Source organism: Chiloscyllium plagiosum, chromosome 29 (assembly GCF_004010195.1).
Source record: "Chiloscyllium plagiosum isolate BGI_BamShark_2017 chromosome 29, ASM401019v2, whole genome shotgun sequence".
Taxonomy (NCBI): domain Eukaryota; kingdom Metazoa; phylum Chordata; class Chondrichthyes; order Orectolobiformes; family Hemiscylliidae; genus Chiloscyllium; species Chiloscyllium plagiosum.
This window is the reverse complement of record NC_057738.1, coordinates 12,800,210-12,812,297: the sequence shown is the minus strand read 5'-3', so window position 1 is coordinate 12,812,297 and position 12,088 is coordinate 12,800,210. Positions and strand designations below refer to the sequence as shown.

The 12,088-nt window shown below is 38.9% G+C and overlaps 1 long non-coding RNA gene across 1 annotated transcript in view; it reads right to left on the bottom strand.

Moving 5' to 3' along the window:
• Nucleotides 1-11,847, bottom strand: part of LOC122564381 — a 37,798-nt gene extending 25,951 nt beyond the window's left edge. The window contains exons 1-2 of the long non-coding RNA XR_006315900.1: nucleotides 11,821-11,847; nucleotides 7,796-7,876 (exon numbers count right to left, since the gene is read on the bottom strand). This is a non-coding gene — a long non-coding RNA (uncharacterized LOC122564381). The remainder of the gene's footprint in view (nucleotides 1-7,795; nucleotides 7,877-11,820) is intronic.
• Between the last annotated feature and the right edge of the window lie 241 nt (nucleotides 11,848-12,088).

Sequence of the window (12,088 nt, the reverse complement as noted above, 5' to 3'; positions counted from 1 at the left end):
TCAGATATGACTTCCCACGCACAAAGCCATGTTGACTATCCCAAAGCAGTCCTTGCCTTTCCAAATACATGTATGTCCTGTCCTCAGGATTCCCTCCAGCAACTTGCCCACCACCGAAGTCAGGCACACTGGTCTATAGTTCCCTGGCTTGTCCTTACCCCCCTTCTTAAAAAGTGGCACCACATTAGCCAACCTCCAATCTTCCAGCACCTCACCTGTGACTATCGATGATACAAATATCTCAGCAAGAGGCCCAGCAATCACTTCCCTATCTTCCCACAGAGTTCTAGGGTACACCTAATCAAATCCTGGGGATTTATCCACTTTTATGCGTTTCAAGACATCCAGCACTTCCTCTTTAACATGGAAATTTTTCAAGATCTCTCCATCGATTTCCCTACAATCTATATCTTCCATGTCCTTTTTCACAGAAATACTGATGCAAAATGCTCATTTAGTATCTCCCCCATCTCCTGCAGCTCCACACAAAGGCCACCTTGCTGATCTTTGAGAGGCCATATTTTCTCCCTAGTTACCCTTCTGTCCTTAATGTATTTGTAAAAAACCTTTGGATTCTCCTTAACTCTATTTGCCAAAGCTATCTCATGTCCCCTTTTTTCCTGCCTGATTTCCCTCTTAAATATACTATACTGCCTTTATACCTGTCTAAGGATTCATTCGATTTACCTTGTTTATACCTGACATATGCTTCCTTCTTTTGTACCAAACTCAGTCTTCCAGCATTCCCTACACTTACCAGCCTTTCCTTTCACCCTAACAGGAACATACTTTCTCTAGACTCCCATTATCTCATGTCTGAAGGCTTCCCATTTTCCAACCGTCCTTTTACCTGCAAACATCTGCCCCCAGTCAGCTTTTGATAGTTCTTGCCTAATACTATCAAAATTAGCCTTCATCCAATTCAGAACTTCAACTTTTAGATCTTGTCTATCCATTTCCATCACTATTTTAAAACAAATAGAGTTATGGTTGCTGGCCCCTAAGTGCTCCCCCACTGACACCTCAGTCACCTGCCCTGCCTTATTTCCCAAGAGAAGGTCAAGTGTTTGTTTGGAAGTACTTTGGAAGTGGATGTTTGGAACTCTGTTCCACAAATCACAATGGATGTTGGATCAGTTGTTAATTTTAAATCTGAGATAGATACATTTTTGTTAAGCAAAGGTATTCAGGGAGATAGGCCAAAGGCAGGTGGGTATATGGAGTTCGGCCACAGATCAGCTATGAGCTCACGGAGTGGTGGAACAGAATGAAGGGCCAAATGGCCTACTGCTGTTCCTATATTCCTGATGCTTAACAAGTGTTTTACGTAAGTTGAACATAACTGTCTTTGATGTCTCTGTTAATAAAGCCGAGGATATTGTATGTTTCAATTGCATGCTATCTATCCTGCCACCCTCAGTGACCTATACAGACATACATCCATACCTCTTTGCTCCTGCCCACATTTAGGTAATACACTTCATTTTTATACTGTATTGCCATGCTTTTTCTACTGAAAGATATTACTTCACACTTTATCAAAATTTCATCTGCCACCTATCCATTCCATAACTTGGCATTATTCTTTTCCAGTTCTATACTGTCCCCACAGTTTACAATGTTTCCAAGATTGGTTCTGTTGTGCAGTGGTAGTGTCCTTAACTCTGTGCCAAATTTAGGTTCTATCTGCTCCAGGTGTGTAATACCATCTCTGAATAAGTGATTATAAAATATTTACAATGCTTCCAAGTTTTGTATCATCAGTGAATTTGAAAATTGTCCCCTGCACACCAAGATCTCGATCTTATGAGGAAGAGCAAAGGTCCCAAAAATCAACCTGTGGACAACTCCAGTACAAACCTTCCTCCAGCCCTAAATAAAATCCAATAACAATTACTCTTATTTCCTATGCCTCAGCCAACTTTATGCCAATGTTGCTATTATCCCTTTTATTCAGTGAGCCATAATTTTCCTTACAATCTGTTGCGTGGCATGGTATCAAACACGTAGACCATAAGTCTGTGTAGCCCATTAACATATTGCTTTTGTGAACTGCCTTTTCAAAAGCATTCCAGTAAGTTAGTTAAACATGATTTTCCCTGAAGAAATCCCTGCTGACTCTTCTCACATTTAGAGATCAATTCATATTCATCACACTAAATAGTATTACAGGGTATTTAGCTGATTAACCTGATCAACATAATTAGCTCACATTTTTCCATGTGACTATTAATTCTATCCTGATCATTTGTTTCAAAAAGTTTCCCCATCACTGAAGTGAAACTGGCTGGTTGTAATTGCTAATCTTATCTTTACAGCTTGTTTTAAACCAGGGCATTACATTTGCAACTCTCCAGTCTTTTGTCACTGCCTGAGTCCAGGGAAGATTGAATGACTGTGGTCAATGCCTTTGCAATTTCCACTCAATTCCTTCAATAGTTATGGATGCACCTCAGTTGATCCCAGAGCCTTATCAACTTTAAGTACAGATAGCTTATTCAACATCACCTCCTTTTCAATTTTAAACCATTTTAGTGACTGAGTTTCCTCTTCCATCACCATTGGCTGGGCAGCCTCTCCTTCTTTAGATGTCAAGTACTCATTTAATACCTAAGCCATGTCCCCGCCTCTAAATTCCCTTTTCGATCCCTTATCGGCCATACTCATTTTTATTGTTTATGTACTAATAGACTTTAGGGTTCCCCCTTGTCATTTGCCAGTCTTTTTTTTTACAACATTTATTTGATTGTTCACCTCCAGAACAAACCTGAAGGGGTTGGTAATCCTATATCTATTGGAGATAACTCTATATATTTTGTTTTAAAAACTTCTTCAGACACGAGGATGAATTGGTAAGAGAGCAATGACAATGCCAGGATGTGGTGAAACAAAAGCACAAGCAAAGCATAAAAGTACATGTGTCTAAGTTGTATAAAAAAATGCCAATATGACAACAAAGTATTTTGGGTGTAATAAATATTCATGGGAGTGTCATGGAAACCATTGGCCAAAAGTGAAATACAGTGAAAAATAATTAACATTCACACAAGCCAATAATTATTTATGTACAAAATGAGCACAGTTGCGAAAATGTTTTTGTTTATGCTGTATCTGCACTTCCAACTTCAAGAGACTCATATACTTTGCAATATTGAACAGTTACAAAAATAATTTTCCACAGACAATTATTTCTGCGTTATCTTCACCGTAGCCCAATGTCCAAAAACATTGAAAAGTACCATCTATTCAAAGGATATAGGCTGCTAAAGCAAGCCTTTATCTTACTGACTTTAATTCTGGTGACTATTTATGTGCACATGGGAAAGCATTGATAATGGAACTCAAAGGAACAGAGTTCTGGCTGGCTGTGTTTACTATAGATTGCACAAAAAAATGAAGGGCTAAGGAGAGAAATCTTAAAGAAAAACTGCAAAGTTTGAATAACTAAAATTACATACAAATTAGATCTCAGCAACATTTGGTTCAACAGGTCTATCTCCTTCGACAAAATGTCACTGATCCCTGCCAACATTCCTTACCCACGTCATGTGTTTATGTAGCTTCCCATAAATGCATTTAGTCTATATCTATCAAATGGAATAGTTGAAAGGAAGCTCCACATTGTAACCACAATATAGGTAAAAAAAAAACGTTTCTCCTGAGTTTCTTATTGAATTTATTCATGCCTGTTACATTTATGACCCCTGGGTCTGGTCTCACGCCAACAGAAACAAATTCTGTATGTCAATCCGAACAAATCCTTATGAAAGGCCTCTACCAGTTCACACCTCTACTTTCTCTGTAGTAAAGACATCCAGTCTGTTCAGTCTTTCCAGATTGTTATAACCTTCTAGTTCTGACTATCATCCCTGCAAATCTTTTGTGCATCTTCTCCTCTGATTCGATTTCATTTTGTAATATGTATATCAGAACTGGAAAGATATTGTGGCTCCAGTAAGTGGAAATAATTCAACCTTTTAATGTTCCTTCAGCAGCAGACAAAACCCAAAAGTTGCAAGTTTAAGACTCATGCATGTGATTCTTGGCAAAGCGTGTGTCAATGTTACTTGAGTGAAGGCAACAGATCAAATGGATTCAGGTGTATCATCCACTCTGCAGGAGGGAGATTTAAGATACCGAGGTTGCTCTCACATTTGCAGAATATTTTAGGACCTTGAACCATACAAATTTACAGTGTAAAGAAAGACCAACTATTCCATTTGATAGAAAGCTCCACATTGTAACCACAATATAGGTAAAAAAAAATTTGTTGTTCCGCTGCCCTGCTCTTTCAATAAAACTTACTCTTAGCCAAAAAAAGGTTCAGTTGACATTTGTACAGCACAGAAGGGACACTCTTCATTCCCTAACGTCTGTGCTATTCATTAAGCACCTACCTACCTAATCTCATTTTCCACCAATGGCCCATAACCTTGTTTGCTTTGGCCCTTCACAAATTCATCTAAATATTTAAACATTATGATGTTTATGGAAAAAAAGAGTTCCAAACATCTGTCACCCTTTCCAAGTAGAAAAGTTTTCTAACTTAACTACTGAACTGGTTCTAATTTTTAAACCATACCCCTAAATTCAAGACTCCCCAACCAGAAGAAATCCCCAAACCATTTGTCCCTACCTCCTATATATGTTCTCCATAACATATTGTAAACTTGGATCATATTAACCCAAGTGAGAGAATGGTGCTGGAAAAGGAGAATTGACGTTTCAGGAACGTGAAATCCAGCATCTGCAGTCCTCACTTTCACGTTAACCCAAACCTAAGTTTCAAGAAATAGAATCCTAATTTCCCCTCAAACCTTGGACTCCAAGTACCATTCTGCACTCCCCTAGCAATGTGATGTCCATTCTGCACCCAATACTGCAGGTATTTTCATCTCTTGGATATAAATATCAGCATTCCGTGACTGTGATTATTTGCAGTACCTCTCCAATCTCTGTCTATCTCTACCCCCAATGTCTTTGGATTACCACAATGTCTAGCTGTTCACTATTTAGAATGGGTCATATCCTATTCATTTTCATTTCAAAGTGGATGACTTCTCATTTGCTATGGTTGCACCCATTCATGTAATCTATCAATATTTCTTTGTTATCTTAAGCTTATAACGACATCAATCTTTAGCAGATTTGGAAATGACATCTTTTTGGAGAATACTAGTCACATTGAACCAATTCGAGTACTTCTTCAGTATCCCTTCTGCCTCCAGCCACTCAGCCAATTTCCAAATAGGTCAATTATTTGATTTCAACTCCATGAGCTTCAACTTTAGCGAATAGTCTTTTCATGGTGGATTTGAACATTTACCTTTTGTTCATACTTCAGGCACGTATTCAAAAAACTCAACTCAGTTCAGTAAGCAAGATTGACTCTTTCTAAATCAATGTTGGCTCTCTCCGGTCAGCTGAGCAAATCAAGGTAATCATCCACCTTATCATTAACCATAAATCTTGCAATTTCCCAACAGATGTTAGATTAATTAGTCTATAATCCCCCATCTTCCCTCCCTCACTTAAATAATGGGCAGAATTTGTTGTGACTTTAGCAATAGTATTTATATTGTTTTGTGGTGTTAGGGAGCATGGAATAAATTAATGGCGATAAATGTCCTTTTACATGAGCATCCGGGAAACAGTAGCAAAATACTGCTGATTCTAAAATCAATCCACAGGCCCAATGGCATCTGTTAATATTTCAGTTTTAATGATCTTTCAACATAATTGGAAGATGCTCAAGATTTAACAATTTGTAAGCAAGGACTCAACTATTTCAAGGCACTCCTGACTGATTGCTAAAATTTAAACTTGAGGTCATTGAAAATTCTGCTGTGTGTATTTATTCACTGCAAATCCCATTTGCCAGTGTTCATTGATTTAAATTAACTCCAATGTTAAGTTCTGATTCTGGTTTTCAAATCCCTCCCATGGCTTCACCCCTGACAATCTCTCCAATTTTCTACAGCCTCACAATCTTCCAAGGTGTCCGACCACTTTTTGTCTGGTATCTTCAACATCTCCAATTTTAGTTTCTCTACTTTTGGTAGCTATGCCAACAGTTGCCTATCTCTAATTCCCTCCCTATAACCCTCCATTTCTCTATCTTGCTTTCCTCTTTTAAAGATATTCCTCAAAAACGTCTTGTTTGACCTAGCTTTTGGTTTTCCGATTGAAAATCTCATGTGGCTAGATACCATTTTATTTTATAATGTTGCTGTGAGGCAACTTAGAATATATTATTACATTAAAGGCACTTTAATATAAATTACTGTTGTTATTGTTGTTGAAGATGGTAATAGACACAAAAAAGTGGATTCAGAAGAGGTATACTGGCCATAACAGAAGTACAGATGGGAAAACGACAAGGGAAGTCCAACAAAATGCTCTCAGGATCCTCTGATATGGTAGGATAGATGGATAAAATATTTAGGATATGCAACATTGAGTCATAGAGATGTACAGCACGAAATCAGACCCTTCAGTCCAACTCATCCATGCCGACCGGATATCCCAACTCAATCGTCCCATTTGCCAGTACTTGGCCCATCTCTCCAAATCCTTCCTATTTCTTTACCCATCCAGATGCCTTTTAAATGTTGCAACTAGCCTCCACCACTTTCTCTGGCAGCTCATTCCATACATGCACCATCCTCTGTGAGAAAAGGTTGCCCCTTAGATTTTTTTTATATCTTTTCCCTCTCTCTCTAAACCTATGCCCTCTGGTTCTGGACTCCCACACCACAGGGAAAAGACTTTGTCTATTTGTCCTATCCATGCCTCTCATGATTTTATAAATCTCTATGAGTTCACCCCTCAGTCTCTGACACTCCAGGGAAAACAGCCCCAGTCTATTCAGCCTCTCCCTATAGCTTAAATCCTCCAACCCTGGCAACAATCTTTTAAATCTTTTCTGAACCTTTTCAAGTTTCACAACATCCTTCCAATAGGAAGGAGACCAGAATTGCATGCAATATTCCAAAAGTGGTCTAACCAACATCTTGTACAGCTGCAACATGACCTCCCAACTCTTATACCCAATGTTCTGACCAGTAAAGAAAAGCATACCAAATACCTTCTTCACTATCCTATAACTGCAACTCTACTTTTAAGAAGCTATGAACTTGCACTCCAAGGTCTCTTTGTTCAGCAACACTCCCTAGGACCTTACCATTAAGTATATAAGTCTTGCTAAGATTTGCTTTCCCAAAATGCAACACCTCACATTTATCTGAAGTAAACTCTATCTGCCACTTCTCAGCCCATTGGCGCATTTGATCAAGATCCCATTGTAATCTGAGGTAACCTTCTTCGCTGTCCACTACACTTACAATTTTGGCATTGTCTACAAACTTACCAACTATACCTCCTCTGTTCACATCCAAATCATTTGTATAAATGACAAAAAGTAGTGGATCCAGCACCGATCCTTGTGGTACATCACTGGTCACAGGCCTCCAGCCTGAAAAGTATATCAATAAAGGTTTCTTTCTCCTAAGCACTGATCCACATCTCCTCTACTACTGGATGTTTTGGTGCAGTCATCTTCCATTTTTAGAACCCTCTCAGAAAAGTTGAGTTATGATGAGTATCTAAAATCATTAACTCAATGTTAAGAGTGGACCTTCCTACTATAAATAGAGCCACCAGCCAGGCTTGCTTAGAACAATTACATTGGAAAGAGAATTTGTCAGCAATGCTACTGAGTTATCACTTCTGTTTTTTCTTCAGTTTAACCACAAACTTAGTTTCTCAAACCAGCATTACTAAGAATGGCACATACCTTGCAACAAATCCAAACCTCATTTGAGGGGTCAGGTCAAAATCCATCCCCAGAGCTCTGATGCTTCAGTGGTTAAGTGCCCTATATAGACCAAACAGATTTGAAATATGAGATTTGATCTTTAGTTTGCATAAAATGAATGAATTTCAATAGGTGGAGCCAGACATTGGGTCGCAGTGACACTGGAAAAAAATTTAAGACAGGATCCTGCTCCTGCTTGTTAATGTGTGCACCTGTTGGATAATTCTTTACTTTATTGCATTCAACCGCCTCACAGTTAACCTCTAATCTCACTTGAACAAGCTAACAGAGGGCTGCTATCTCCACACTCCCCCCACTTCCCAACACCAAATGTAACCACACTCCCCAGTGGAGCCAGCCTTATGAGACTACAGTCCTGAATGTAATCCATAATAAGCCATATTCCAGCATGAGTATGCACTGAGTGACTCACCCTCGACTAAGATACCATCCCTGAAATCACACCTTACAGTGTGTTAGCAGCATCAGGGAAGAATGAGGGGAAATTGAGAAGTGTCATTTTCCCAAGACAAATATCAAGATTGAATTACCCTAGAAACAAGAGATGATGCTCCAGATTGGCAGTGGTCTACTTTAGTTGGAAACGTTTCAGCACAATGGTGTATCATCATTCTGGATTCTCATGGCCTACATGGGACCAGACTGTCAACCCCACCATGATGGAAATGAGGAGAGTGACCAGATGTCGTCAAGATAGGTTAAAAAAAATCTAAGTTTCTCTCAGGTCTTAATGAGTCTTAGTCTTCATCACTTCTCCCTCCCACATCCCCAGGCCAAGACCAGTTCTTCCTGGTTTTTGTCATTCTTAAGCTTCAATTTGCTTTCTGCTACCACACAATATCCCAGCAACTCGGCATTTTAAATTCAAGTACTTTAAGTAAACTGATCTTGAATAAAATGTTTGCTTTAAGTGATGAATTTGTAATGGATTGTAATTACAAACTCACCTGGTTCATTAATGTCCTTTAGGGAAGACTTCTTCTGACTATAAAAGAGTCCAGGCCTTAACAATATGGTGACCTAACAAGTCATTCAGCAATTAATAAGGCACCTAACCACCACAATGGTAATTAGGAATGGCAATAAATATTGGCCTTGCCAGTGACACCTAGACCTTATGTGGGACAAAAATTCCACACTTGGCACTGTGCATATTCAATACAACACAAGACTAAATAAACTTAAAAATCACACAACACCAGGTTATAGTCCAACAGGTTTAATTGGAAGCATTAGCTTTCAGAGCACTGCTCCTTCAACAGGTGGTTGTGGAGTACACAATTGTAAGACACAGAATTTACATCAAAAGTTTACTGTTACAGTTAACATGAGAATGTAACTTTTAAAACAAAAGCTTTGTGATTTACATATGAAAGAAGTGAAACTATTATGGTCATTCTTACAGATGAGAGATTTAACAAACAATCAAGGTATTTTTCAAATGTATAATTTCAGTTACATCACACTGTAAACTTTACTATAAATTCTGTGTCTTACAATTGTGTCCTCCATAAATACCTGATGAAGGAGCGGCACTCCGAAAGATAGTGTGCTTCCAATTAAACCTGTTGGACTATAACCTGGTGTTGTGTGATTTTTAACTTTGTACAGCCCAGTCCAACACCGGCACCTCCAAATCAAGATTAAATATATAATCTATGTTGCATAATTCATTTGTCCATTGTATGTAGTTTAAAAAAATATATACATCAATCTCATGACCCTTGGCTGTCTCAAAGCATTTCACAACCAAGTAAATAGTTTTGAAACATAGTCACTTCTGTAATGTTGGAAATCCAGCAGCCAATTTGTGCACAGCAAGGTCTCACAAAACAGAAGTGTGATAATTATCAGAGAATCTGTCGTGATGTTGATAGAAGGATAAGAATTAGCCAAGACCCCCAGGAGAACTCCCCTGCTCTTCGTCAAAATAGTATTATGGGGTCTTTTACATGCACCTGAGAGGCCAGATGGGACCCCAGTTTAAAATGTCTTGTACAAAAATTGCAATTATCCAACTGGCACTCTTCCAATGTGTGTTGCAGGCACAAGGGTGGATTAAAAGGCATACTTTGCCACAAGCCAAGTTCCTGGTGCTGATCAGACTCTATCTGAGCCAGCAACTCATCGAGTGAAGGATGTGTGGGCTTTGTGCCCACCCTGGCTATCCAGACCAGAGATCATGGGAACATTACCATCTGTCTCATCGTCAATACAAGGTAAACACTAAGATTGAAGAAAGTTAATAAATAAAGTATCTTGTCTCATTGGATTATGGCTTCTGTCTTGTTTGTAGAACCACATTTTTTAAAAAATCTGACAAATATCAAAGAAAGATAAACAAAAACATTATTTTAGTCATCTCATTTTTCCAGGTGTGCCTCTTAACTCCCAATCTGTCATTGAAACTTTATCTGCAGCTATCTTTTTCTCCCAGCACTACTAACATTCCCTTTTCTAATCCTCTGGAGTTTGCAATATCTCTTTTTATTGTGCTTTGAATAATTTGTCATGTACTGGTAGTTATAAGTTAGCAGTAACCATGCAGGACAAAAATGGTTGCCCTAAGGGCAACAGACATTTTTAAAAATGTAATTGGTTAATGGTACAAGAGATTGAGATTTTCAGAACTGTACAGTGGAAGCTGACTTTTGGAGAACAGTCTTTTGGTATTCAGTACAATTTTAATTCTCAACAGCTCCACTGAAAACAGGAAAATTGAGGCTGTGGTCACAGGAGCTCAGGACATCAACAGTAAATCAGACAAGCAGAAAACCCATCTGGGAAAATTGGGAACACAATTTGAAAGTTCTGGGGATAAGTAGCTCTTTAATGGACACAGGTGCATCAGAACAATATTAAGCCATAATGCTCCTGAAGGCTGCTTTGCTATGCATTTTAATAAGGCTTAACCAGTCCTTTCACACAGAGAGCCACATTTAAACTTCTCTCTCTGCAATAGGAGAGTGCAGTGAATAGGTTTCAGAAAGATAAATCTTGCTACAACAATAGACATGAATTTCAAAGAGGAAATAATCCAATTCCAAAGAAATAAAGTGACAAAATAATTATGGCCTTTCTACAGCAGCACTGACTAATAAGATTCATTTTCCCTTTTTATTAAAGAGCAGAACTAGAGAGAAAAAGTAACTTGGCACAAAGTTTTAATTACCAGGGAAGGGCTAGAGACCAGCGTAAAGTTAAGGAGTTAAGCTTAACATTGCCTGCAATTCATCTCTGGCTGGGGGCATCAATTTCACCTGGGGGAAGTGTACATCCAAGTGTACAGACTGGTTTTTCCACCTCCCCCACCTTGCTTTGCAGATAGGTTTTTAGGGATAAGGAAAGGGGTGGAGGTAAAGAGATGGGGAAAACAGAGGAAAAAGGGTAGGTATATGTCCGACTCAATCCAATTCATCCACTAACAACCAGACCCCATCCGATATTCACTCACTCAGTCACCCATATCCCTCTCTGGGCATTTCCCTGCATGCACACCCACTCACTTCTCCATTCACATTCATTCACTATTACAACCACATACTTAACTCAGTAACTACCCACATTCATTCACCCAGGCTCTGGGTGAATAGCATCAGGAAGGAATCCCTACAATTGCCAAATAATCAATTGGAGCTTCCTGCCTTATTAGCCAAAACAGGAACACTGCAAGATAAGCCAATTAGTAGAGCAAAAGATTGTTCAATAGTGAAGGCATTTAAGGAAGGAGAATTCACTAGGAATCTGCCCAACTATCATATTCTCCTACCCCACCTCATTCCTCCAATAGCCTATAAACTCAAATCTCACCCACCCACTACCTGACTCTCAAATCATTTATCCTCCCCAACTCATAGTAATTTTACTGTCAAACTCCCCATCTATCTAACTTTCATATCACAGTGTACCCTATCTGCCAGGCCCTCACTGCCCACCTCCTTAATCAAGTGCATCCTATATCCACCTGAGCCCAGTGAACTCACATTGCATTACTTGCTGTATCTGTTTCTATCCCACATTTGATATTGATAGGCTAATTTATGAGCCTATCAGTAGAAAATGCAGATTAAGAACCTGCCTCTGATTGGAGGACCAGCTTCTTGCAATCACTTTTTTGAACAGCAGCCTCATGGACCTCATGCAGATGACTTGGGAGACAGCATTGTGGCCTGCAGCTGCCTGTTGGATAAACCTAATTTAGAGCACAATTGATCTCTCTCTTAACTCCATTTACCTACTTAGATGTATAAA